The following is an 8,895-nucleotide window of genomic DNA, read 5'->3' on the forward strand; positions in this document are numbered from 1 at the left end:
AGTTTTTTTCCCCCCTCAATTTGAGGGGACTGTAAACAATGCAGGGTCGTAAAAACTGAACACTCAGAGATTATTGCATGAAACTTGAAATTTGTTGATGAATATGAATTTAGATAAAAGTAGTAAAGAATGTTGCTCCCACAATAAGGGCTGGATGGGCCCAAAAAGTAGGGGTTTTTTGTTCCCAAGCTCCAATCACCCCAATTCTTTGAAAACATTATTTTTTGATATAAGCATAAAACAAACAAAAGTTTGGAGTTTGCACAATGTCTGAAAGTGTCAAAACTCAAACATCGAAAAACCCAGTGTACACCACTGCATCATATTCAATATAATTCAAACTAAACATACACACATAAACAACTAGATATATTTGCAATAGTTAGAAAATAATAAATGTATGCATTTTATAATGCATCATAGTATGATATTATTGGAGATGTTGCTTTCGAGACTTAACTGTCTTGTTTTTAGTCTTTGTAGTGAATCAAAATGTCTTGGTCTTAGTCTTGGCCTATACTGTTTTACGTCTCTAGATATTATCATACTATAATGCATTATAAAATGCATATATATATATATATATATATATATATATATATGTATATATATATATATGTTTATATATATATATTTATATATATATATATATACATACCCAGTGAAAAATAAAACCGCGTCCCACATGGGTTCCGCGTGGGTTCCGTGTGGGATTGATGGGATTTATGTGGGACGGATTTTCCCATGTGGTATCCGTATGGAAATTTGTCACCTAAAACCCATGTGGGTAATCCCACATGGGTTACATGTGGGAACCATATGGTATTTACACACATGGGAAATCCCACGTGGGTTTCATGTGGGATTTGCATGGGAATTAATTTGAAAGCTGGAAACTAAAAAAAAAACTTTTTAAAAAAAACTAAATAAAAATTTTTAAATCGACATTGCATTGCGTTACGTTTATATTGTGTGAAAATATTTTATATTAATATAGAAAATGGCAAGCAAGTATGTAAGTACCACGAATAATGTTTATCTTTCTTTATAGAAATAAGATTAAGATTTGTGTAAATAGACGTATTATTAGGATAATATAATAGTTATTTGAATTTAGATCTTGAGTATATTATCTGCAAACAATTAACTGATGAAAGTTCAAATGTTGTCAAAAACCAAGCATGCATGCATGGGACACTACAGTGTCCCACAAAGAAATGCAGGTTTAAAAGTCAAAGAATTCCCAATTTTCTTTGTTAAAAAAGAAAAAAATAGGGTGGTGGTGGTGGAGGAGATTTTCTGTAACTTTTTATGTTCCAAAACTTTTAACTTTAGATATAATAAGGTCCTTATGACTTAAGGGACTTACAAACTACATTGAGGAACAAAAACAGGATATTAACAGAAACTTTTCAATTTTTAATCTGGAGTACCACAGTGTTATTGGGAATACAGTGTTAATAAAGCCTCTGGGTCCAATTTTCAAAGTAATATAATCTAAAGTAATGTTTAAATAAAATAGTATACTTTAAAATGCTTTAAAATTTATAAAATTTATATGTATAACTATATATACATATAACTCCTGATATAGTTATACATATAACTCCTGATATAGTTATACATATAATTCCTGATATAGTTATACATATAACTCCTGATAGTTAACTATATGTATAACTAGTTATACATATAATTTGTTATAGAAACTTATTTTTTAAGGTTATGCTTGAACAAATTAGTACCAATTAATTCAAATTTAAGATTTAGTTAAAGTTCAAGTTAAAGTTCTTATTTATTCATTGTTTTTGTTAATTTTATATTTATTTGTTCAAATTTGTTAATTAGTACTATTTCTTACTACAGTAAGAATGTTTATCATTGCTCAATAGGTAGGTTCTCAGCATAACAATGCTTTTTTCTTACACTTTCTAAAGAGAAATATGGCAAATTGATTACTTATTTTACCTAAATCATAGGATCATCTATGCATAATGATGTCAGATGATGACCCGGTTTATTGAACAACTTCACCCTTTACCAAACTCAGTTAATTTTTTGCCATCTCCCATTGAAAATGATGTCAGTTTTTGTTATCGTATTATGATAGTATATCTGAATTGTTAATATAATATAAAAAATGCATATACCATCAATTTTTTTCGGGTTCAATTATACATTTATTCTCAACAGTACTAAAAGTAAAAAAAAAAAAACATAAATTGTTCTTTCAGATAAGCAAGCTAATTTCTGAATTTAAATTGTTTTTCCTATGATCCTCTACAGTTTTAAGCAACAAAAGCAAGAAGTTTTTAGACCACATTGTTGGTGTAAATACCTCTAAAACCTGCTCATAGCTAGCATAAATTGTTTTAAAATAAAATATTTTACTTTTTTTTTTTAATTCAATTTTTTAATTGAGATTATTTTGGTCTCAACATCCCCTCCCCATTGTCAATTATTGTTAAACTCACACTGCCCCTCTATCTACTGGCATCATTTATGGATGATCCCATAGCCTAAATACTATATATATATATATATATATATAATTAATTAATTAGTAAAAAACACTTATCTAACTTTTATCTTCTACTCTTTTACTTCTACTTTTTTACTAATTAATTAATTATTGCTCTGTTCTTTAAGAACATTGAGCACTCTATTTGTAAAATACACTAACATAATTTACATATATATATATATATATATATATATATATATATATATATATATATATATATATATATATATATATATATATATATATATATATATTTTTTTTTTTTTTTTACTTTATTTACAACACCATTTGAGATACAACAAACCCTTACAAAGCTTACAATAATTCAGTTAAAATTCAATCTGAGTTATTGAAACGTAATAATTTTAACATCAATAGAAAAGTAAAGCTGTCATCATTTAAAATGTAAAGAGTGTTGTCAAAATATGTTGATAGTAAAATTAAGTTACTAATAAAATCATTTTCAACAATGATAAATATTCTTACTGTAGTAAGAATTAGTACTAGTTAACAAATTTGAACAAATAAATATAAAATAGTGAAAAAACAATGAACAAATAACTTGAACTTGAACTAAATCTTGAATTTGAATTAATTGGTTCTAATTTGTTCAAGCATAACCTTAAAAAAAAAGTTTATATTATAAATTTTATGTATAACTAGTTATACAAATAGTTAACTATCAGGAGTTATATGTATAACTGCATGCATTTTAAAGCATTTTATTTAATTTATATATTACTTTAGATTGTATTACTTTGAATACTGGACCCAAAGACTTTATTCCCAATTACACTGTGGTACTCCAGATTGAAAATTGAAAAGTTTCTGTAAATATCCTGTTTTTGTTCCTCAATGTACTTCGTAAGTCCCTTAAGTTTTATGAACCTTATTATATATAAAGTTAAAAGTTTTGGAGCCTAAAAAAAGTTACAGAAACCTCCCTATCTCCCCCCTATTTTAATTTTTTTTTTTAATAAAACAAAATTTAACTTTCAAACCTGCATTTCTTTGTGGGACACTGCAGTGTCCCATGCATGCATGCTTGGTTTTTGACAACATTAGAACTTGCATCAGTCAATTGTTTGCAGATAATATACTCAAGAACTATATTCAAATATCATATGAACATGTTAGAGAATGTTCATATGATACTTGAACATCACAAATTTTATAATATTGTTGTGATATGTTTTATAAATAATTCCATAATAGATTATGATATGAAAATAAGATAGGATATGAAGGCAATGATCAAAGAATAAATTTACTTATAGAAATTTAGATATTTGTTTATTATGTGTTTTTTATGTTTATTATTTGTTTATTATGTTTGTTTATTATGTGTTTATTATGTGTGACCGCGGCCTTCTATAATAAAAGGCCTTGACATCGCGCAACAAAGTTGTTAAACTGAAGGCCAATTCCTAATACTTTGTTTACATTTTCATCTTTTAACATTAGACGAAAGTTTGTGTTCGCGCTTTTTTAATAAATCTTTAAAATGTGATTGGTTTATAAATTAGATAGCCCAACATCAAGACGATAACATTGTAAGGTTCAAAGGCGTTAACATTGTAAGGTAATAGTATTGTCAAACTTAGGATAAGTTTTTTTAATAATTAAAATGCCTTAAAAATGCCTTTAAAATACTGTGTATCTCTTTGCAAGTCGAACTATCTCAACTACAACAAAAATATCAATTTATTCAACTACAACTACAATATCAATTACAACTACAACAAAAATATCAATACTCAACTACGACAAAAACATCAATTTATAAATTCCCGAAGAATCTAGAGGAGAGAAAAAGATGTAGTGAAGCTATCCCAAGAACTGGTTTTATTGTTACAGACTATATAGCATTATGTCAACTGCATTGGCCAAATGAAGCACCTTTTGAAAGCAAATATGGGAAGCAACGACCTTTAAACCCACCATCTGTTTTTAAAATATTCCGCCTAGTTGTTTAGCCACACCAGCAAGTAAAGTTAGAAAAAATGTAACTTCAAGCGGTTTTCAAAGCATTTTACCAGATGAGTTAAATGATTTTCTTAAAGAGGATGAACTTATATTTGACGATATTCAATCTTTGTTAAGTGATAATAACAATGTTATTGTTTTCCAGCTTAATAAAAAAAGTTTGCACATACAATCAAAATTGTACAAACTTGGTGTTCCATTATTTATTTTAGTAATTTTCAATGATTATTTATTTGTAGCTAACCATAATGGCACAACTTGTAATATTTCATATTTAGCTGTAAACAAATTAAAGTTAATAAAAACAAAATCAGCTTTATTTGAAGCAGTTAGCTTTTTAAAAAATAAAGAAAGTTCGCTTCTGTCAAATATTCTATTCGAACACCTTAATGCTATGAGAAAAGTTAATGTTGGTGAAGTTTTATATACTTCAGATATTATATGTAAAGCATATGAGTATTTTGCTATGCGACGATGTTTATATGATTGTTTGTGTATTGACTACAAGTTGCCAAGTATAAGGACTTTAACCCTGTTGAGATATATTGATAAAACTTTTTTTTTGCTTGAATCAACTTTTGTTGGTATTTTTTATTGTTGGTGATTTTTATTGTTACCATTTTTAGCAAAAAAATTAAAAATACAGTTATCTTTCTAATATATAGATATAAACTTTGTTATGGTTCTGCTTGTTATTGATACTATTTAATATTACATAAATATTCTTAATGAAATTTGAAATACGAAAAACATGATTATCTTTTAACAATTTTTTGGTTTTCTTTTTATATTTCCGTTTTTACTAGAGATTATTATTAGAAAACATAGACTGCCATTACACCCTTACCTAATATAAAAATATATCAATATAAGTAAAAGTGAAAGTTTAATCGGCCTTCAGTTTTTACGGCATTTTGCGCGATGTCAAGGCCTGTTATTATAGAAGTCTACATCATTGAAAAAGTAGGTTTTTACATTTTTGTTTTTGTTTTTTTGTTTAACTACTTATCCTTATTGATCACTTTTTTTCAGGATTCTCCTCATGGGTTCAAGCTCATTACGCATGATATGTGTTCAATTACGCATAATACGTTAGTCATTGTAAGTAATAAATTATGAAATAATTATTTGTGAAATATTGTAGTTATTAATGACTTCAAACTGGCTAATAATTAAAATTGCTCGACAAATAAGTTTCCATATTAAAAATTCTCTCTCTCTCTCTCTCTCTCTCTCTCTCTCTCTCTCTCTCTGTCTCTCTCTCTCTGTCTCTCTGTCTCTATTTCTATATATATATATATATATATATATATATATATATATATATATATATATATATATATATATATATATATATATATGTATATGTATATGTATATATATTTATATATATTTGTATTTATATTTTTTTTTTTTAGAAAATGTTTGAAGAAAGTTAGAAGATACTAAAAACCTTGGTATTATACAAGCCGAAGCGATTTAATTAATTCAATTGATAAAAAATGGCGTGTAAATCGCAAAAGAAAAAATAATATTTTTAATATTCGTTTTGGATGTATTGATTAATAGCATTTATTTTTAAATAAATTCATTTTGCAACACGTTTTTTAATTTTATAAAATTTCGTCATAATAGTTCAAGGTAAATCCCACATAGGTTATAGGTGGAAAACATCACATGTAAAAGATCAAAAATGCTACACGTTTTGAATACCGAATGGGATAAAGTAGCAAATACCAGATAAAGTTAAGCCTCTCTGAAAGCTTCGATGATTAATTTTAAATTACTTAATTTAAGTAATTTTTAAATTAAAAGAATTTTAAAAATTATCATAGAAGCATTCGGACTTTCATTTGTCTAGTATTGACTACTTTTATACCATTTTGATTAAAATATGTGGCATTTAAGATCTATAACATGTAGTATTTTCCACCTATATCCCATTGTAGGATTTACCACATAAAACCCATGTGGGATTTACCATATGAAACCCACATGGGACAAAATAATAATCCCCATATGGGTTACATATGGTAAAAACCCACGCGTATCCCATATGGGATTTACCATATGGAATCCATGTGGGATTTACCATATGAAACCCACATGGGACAAAATAATAATCCCCACATGGGTTACATGTGGAAAAAATCCACGCGTATCCCATGTGCGCTTTTTCACTGGGTATATATATATATATATATATATATATATTTAATTATATATTATTTATGCTAACACTTATTTTGGCGCTACTCGACTTTCTCCTCCCCCTTTTCTCCCCTGTTTTGATGATTGATTATGATAGAATACATTATAATGATTCAGAATCGTATAAAAACAGGTCTGAAAACTTGAGGAAAGTACTCTAATTTGATGTTAAAGTATAAAAAATCACATTAAAAACGCTAATAATCGCCATCTTTGTCATACTCGATTTTGATATAATTCCTTTTCAATAAACAAATTTGAAAAACCCTGGTTTCTATTGACACTTCAAAGCAAAACCCATTTTGGATTGATTTCTGACCCTAACCCTGACCCAAACCATGTACAATAAATTGCGCCAATCTCTAATTTTCAGTCGATGAATGTAAATTTATTTTCGCCTATCCCTGTTTGTCAGTCGATGTATGTACATCTTTAAGTTTAAATATATTTAAATTTTGACGACAATAAAAACCGGGTTGCGCCTATGTTATTATATGATTCTTTGCATAACTAGTAATAGTATAGCAAGTATGTCAAGTAAATCAGTTTGATTGTTAATGTTTATTTGGTTTATAGCAAATAAACTTTTAATTTTAATGTACATTATTTAGTTTTAATGTACATTATTTAGTTTTAATGTACATTATATTAGTTTTAATGTACATTATTTAGTTTTAATGTACATTATATTAGTTTTAATGTACATTGTATTAGTTTTAATGCACATTATTTAGTTTTAATGTACATTATATTAGTTTTAATGTACATTATATTAGTTTTAATGCACATTATTTAGTTTTAATGTACATTATATTAGTTTTAATGTACATTATTTAGTTTTAATGTACATTATATTAGTTTTAATGTACATTATTTAGTTTTAATGTACATTATATTAGTTTTAATGTACATTATTTAGTTTTAATGAACATTATATTAGTTTTAATGTACATTATTTAGTTTTAATGTACATTATATTAGTTTAATGTACCTTAGATAACTAGTGTATTAATACACTAGTTATCTGATGTACATTAGAACTAAAATAACTATTATTATAAAACTTATCTAATATATTAAGCAAGCTTATCTAATATTTTATTATATAAGCAGTGTATCAGAATGGCTTTAGTTTGCATAAAAACATTTTTTATGCAAACTAAAGCCATTAAAATAAAAATAAAAAAAATAGTACTCGTTATCTTTTGTAAATTAGTTATCTAATCTGATACACTGCTTATATAATAAAATATTAGATAAGCTTGCTTAATATATTAGATAAGTTTTATAATAATTATTATTATAGTTTTTCTTTTTCATTGTTTTCATATTCACTGTCCTCAGCTTCAGAGTCAGAATCACTAAAACCAGGATAGTAAGATTATGAGTTGGATGACCTGTTAGAAAGTTCTTGTCTTTTAGAGGGGTGGATTGTTTCTCTACTGGCTGCTTGGCCTGTAGCATTCCACTGTTTCTTTACTTTCCACTTGAAGATGGTACAATCGCTCGTCCTCGGAAGATAACCATATTCCATCCACTTTAGTAATATCAAAAATTTCATCAAGGGATTCGTGGCTTTCCCGCTTGACATATTCATCATAACATTTCAGTATTTTAACAAGCTTTGCTTGTATTACTTGATCAGATACATGAGGAAAATTTAGTTTATTCTTCTACAATTTGGTGACTTCTTTGGAAATTTCCACTATTTTCTCCTTTCTTTCTTTGATTTTTGGTCTAAGGAAATGGTAGCATCCGAGAATATGCTTTTGGCAAGGCATTCTGGACTTTTCTTATAGTGAATATTCTTCCATAGGGACCATTCTTCTTTTATGAGAGTCTTTAAATTTTACCAGATTATTGGTTCAGACATCCTTGTTCTTTTGAATGCTACTATCGCTAGGCTCGTACGTTGCCATGTGTTGCTTCTGTAATAACTATAAAATAAGATAAGCAGCTATATATACACAGTCTAAATTGTTCTAGAATGCTCTAAATTATTCCAGAATGTTCTAAATTATTCTAGAATATTCTTAATTATTCCAGAATGTTCTAAATTGTTCCAGAATGTTCTGAAGTCGTATAAAATATTCTGGAAATTAAGTTTGAATAAACTAGAAAAGATATAAACGTAATCTTTGGGATTCAACTTGTAAGGATGTTCCAAGATCAAC

At 27.0% G+C, this 8,895-nt stretch overlaps 1 long non-coding RNA gene across 1 annotated transcript; it reads left to right on the plus strand.

Annotated features, from left to right (window-relative positions):
- Positions 1-774: 774 nt before the first annotated feature.
- Positions 775-6,111, plus strand: LOC136075474 (uncharacterized). The gene is made up of 3 exons (XR_010635969.1): positions 775-1,015; positions 5,543-5,611; positions 5,929-6,111. It is a non-coding gene; the product is annotated as an uncharacterized LOC136075474 (long non-coding RNA).
- Positions 6,112-8,895: the final 2,784 nt, after the last annotated feature.

This window comes from Hydra vulgaris, chromosome 01 (genome assembly GCF_038396675.1).
Source record: "Hydra vulgaris chromosome 01, alternate assembly HydraT2T_AEP".
In the NCBI taxonomy this organism is placed as follows: Eukaryota; Metazoa; Cnidaria; class Hydrozoa; order Anthoathecata; family Hydridae; genus Hydra; species Hydra vulgaris.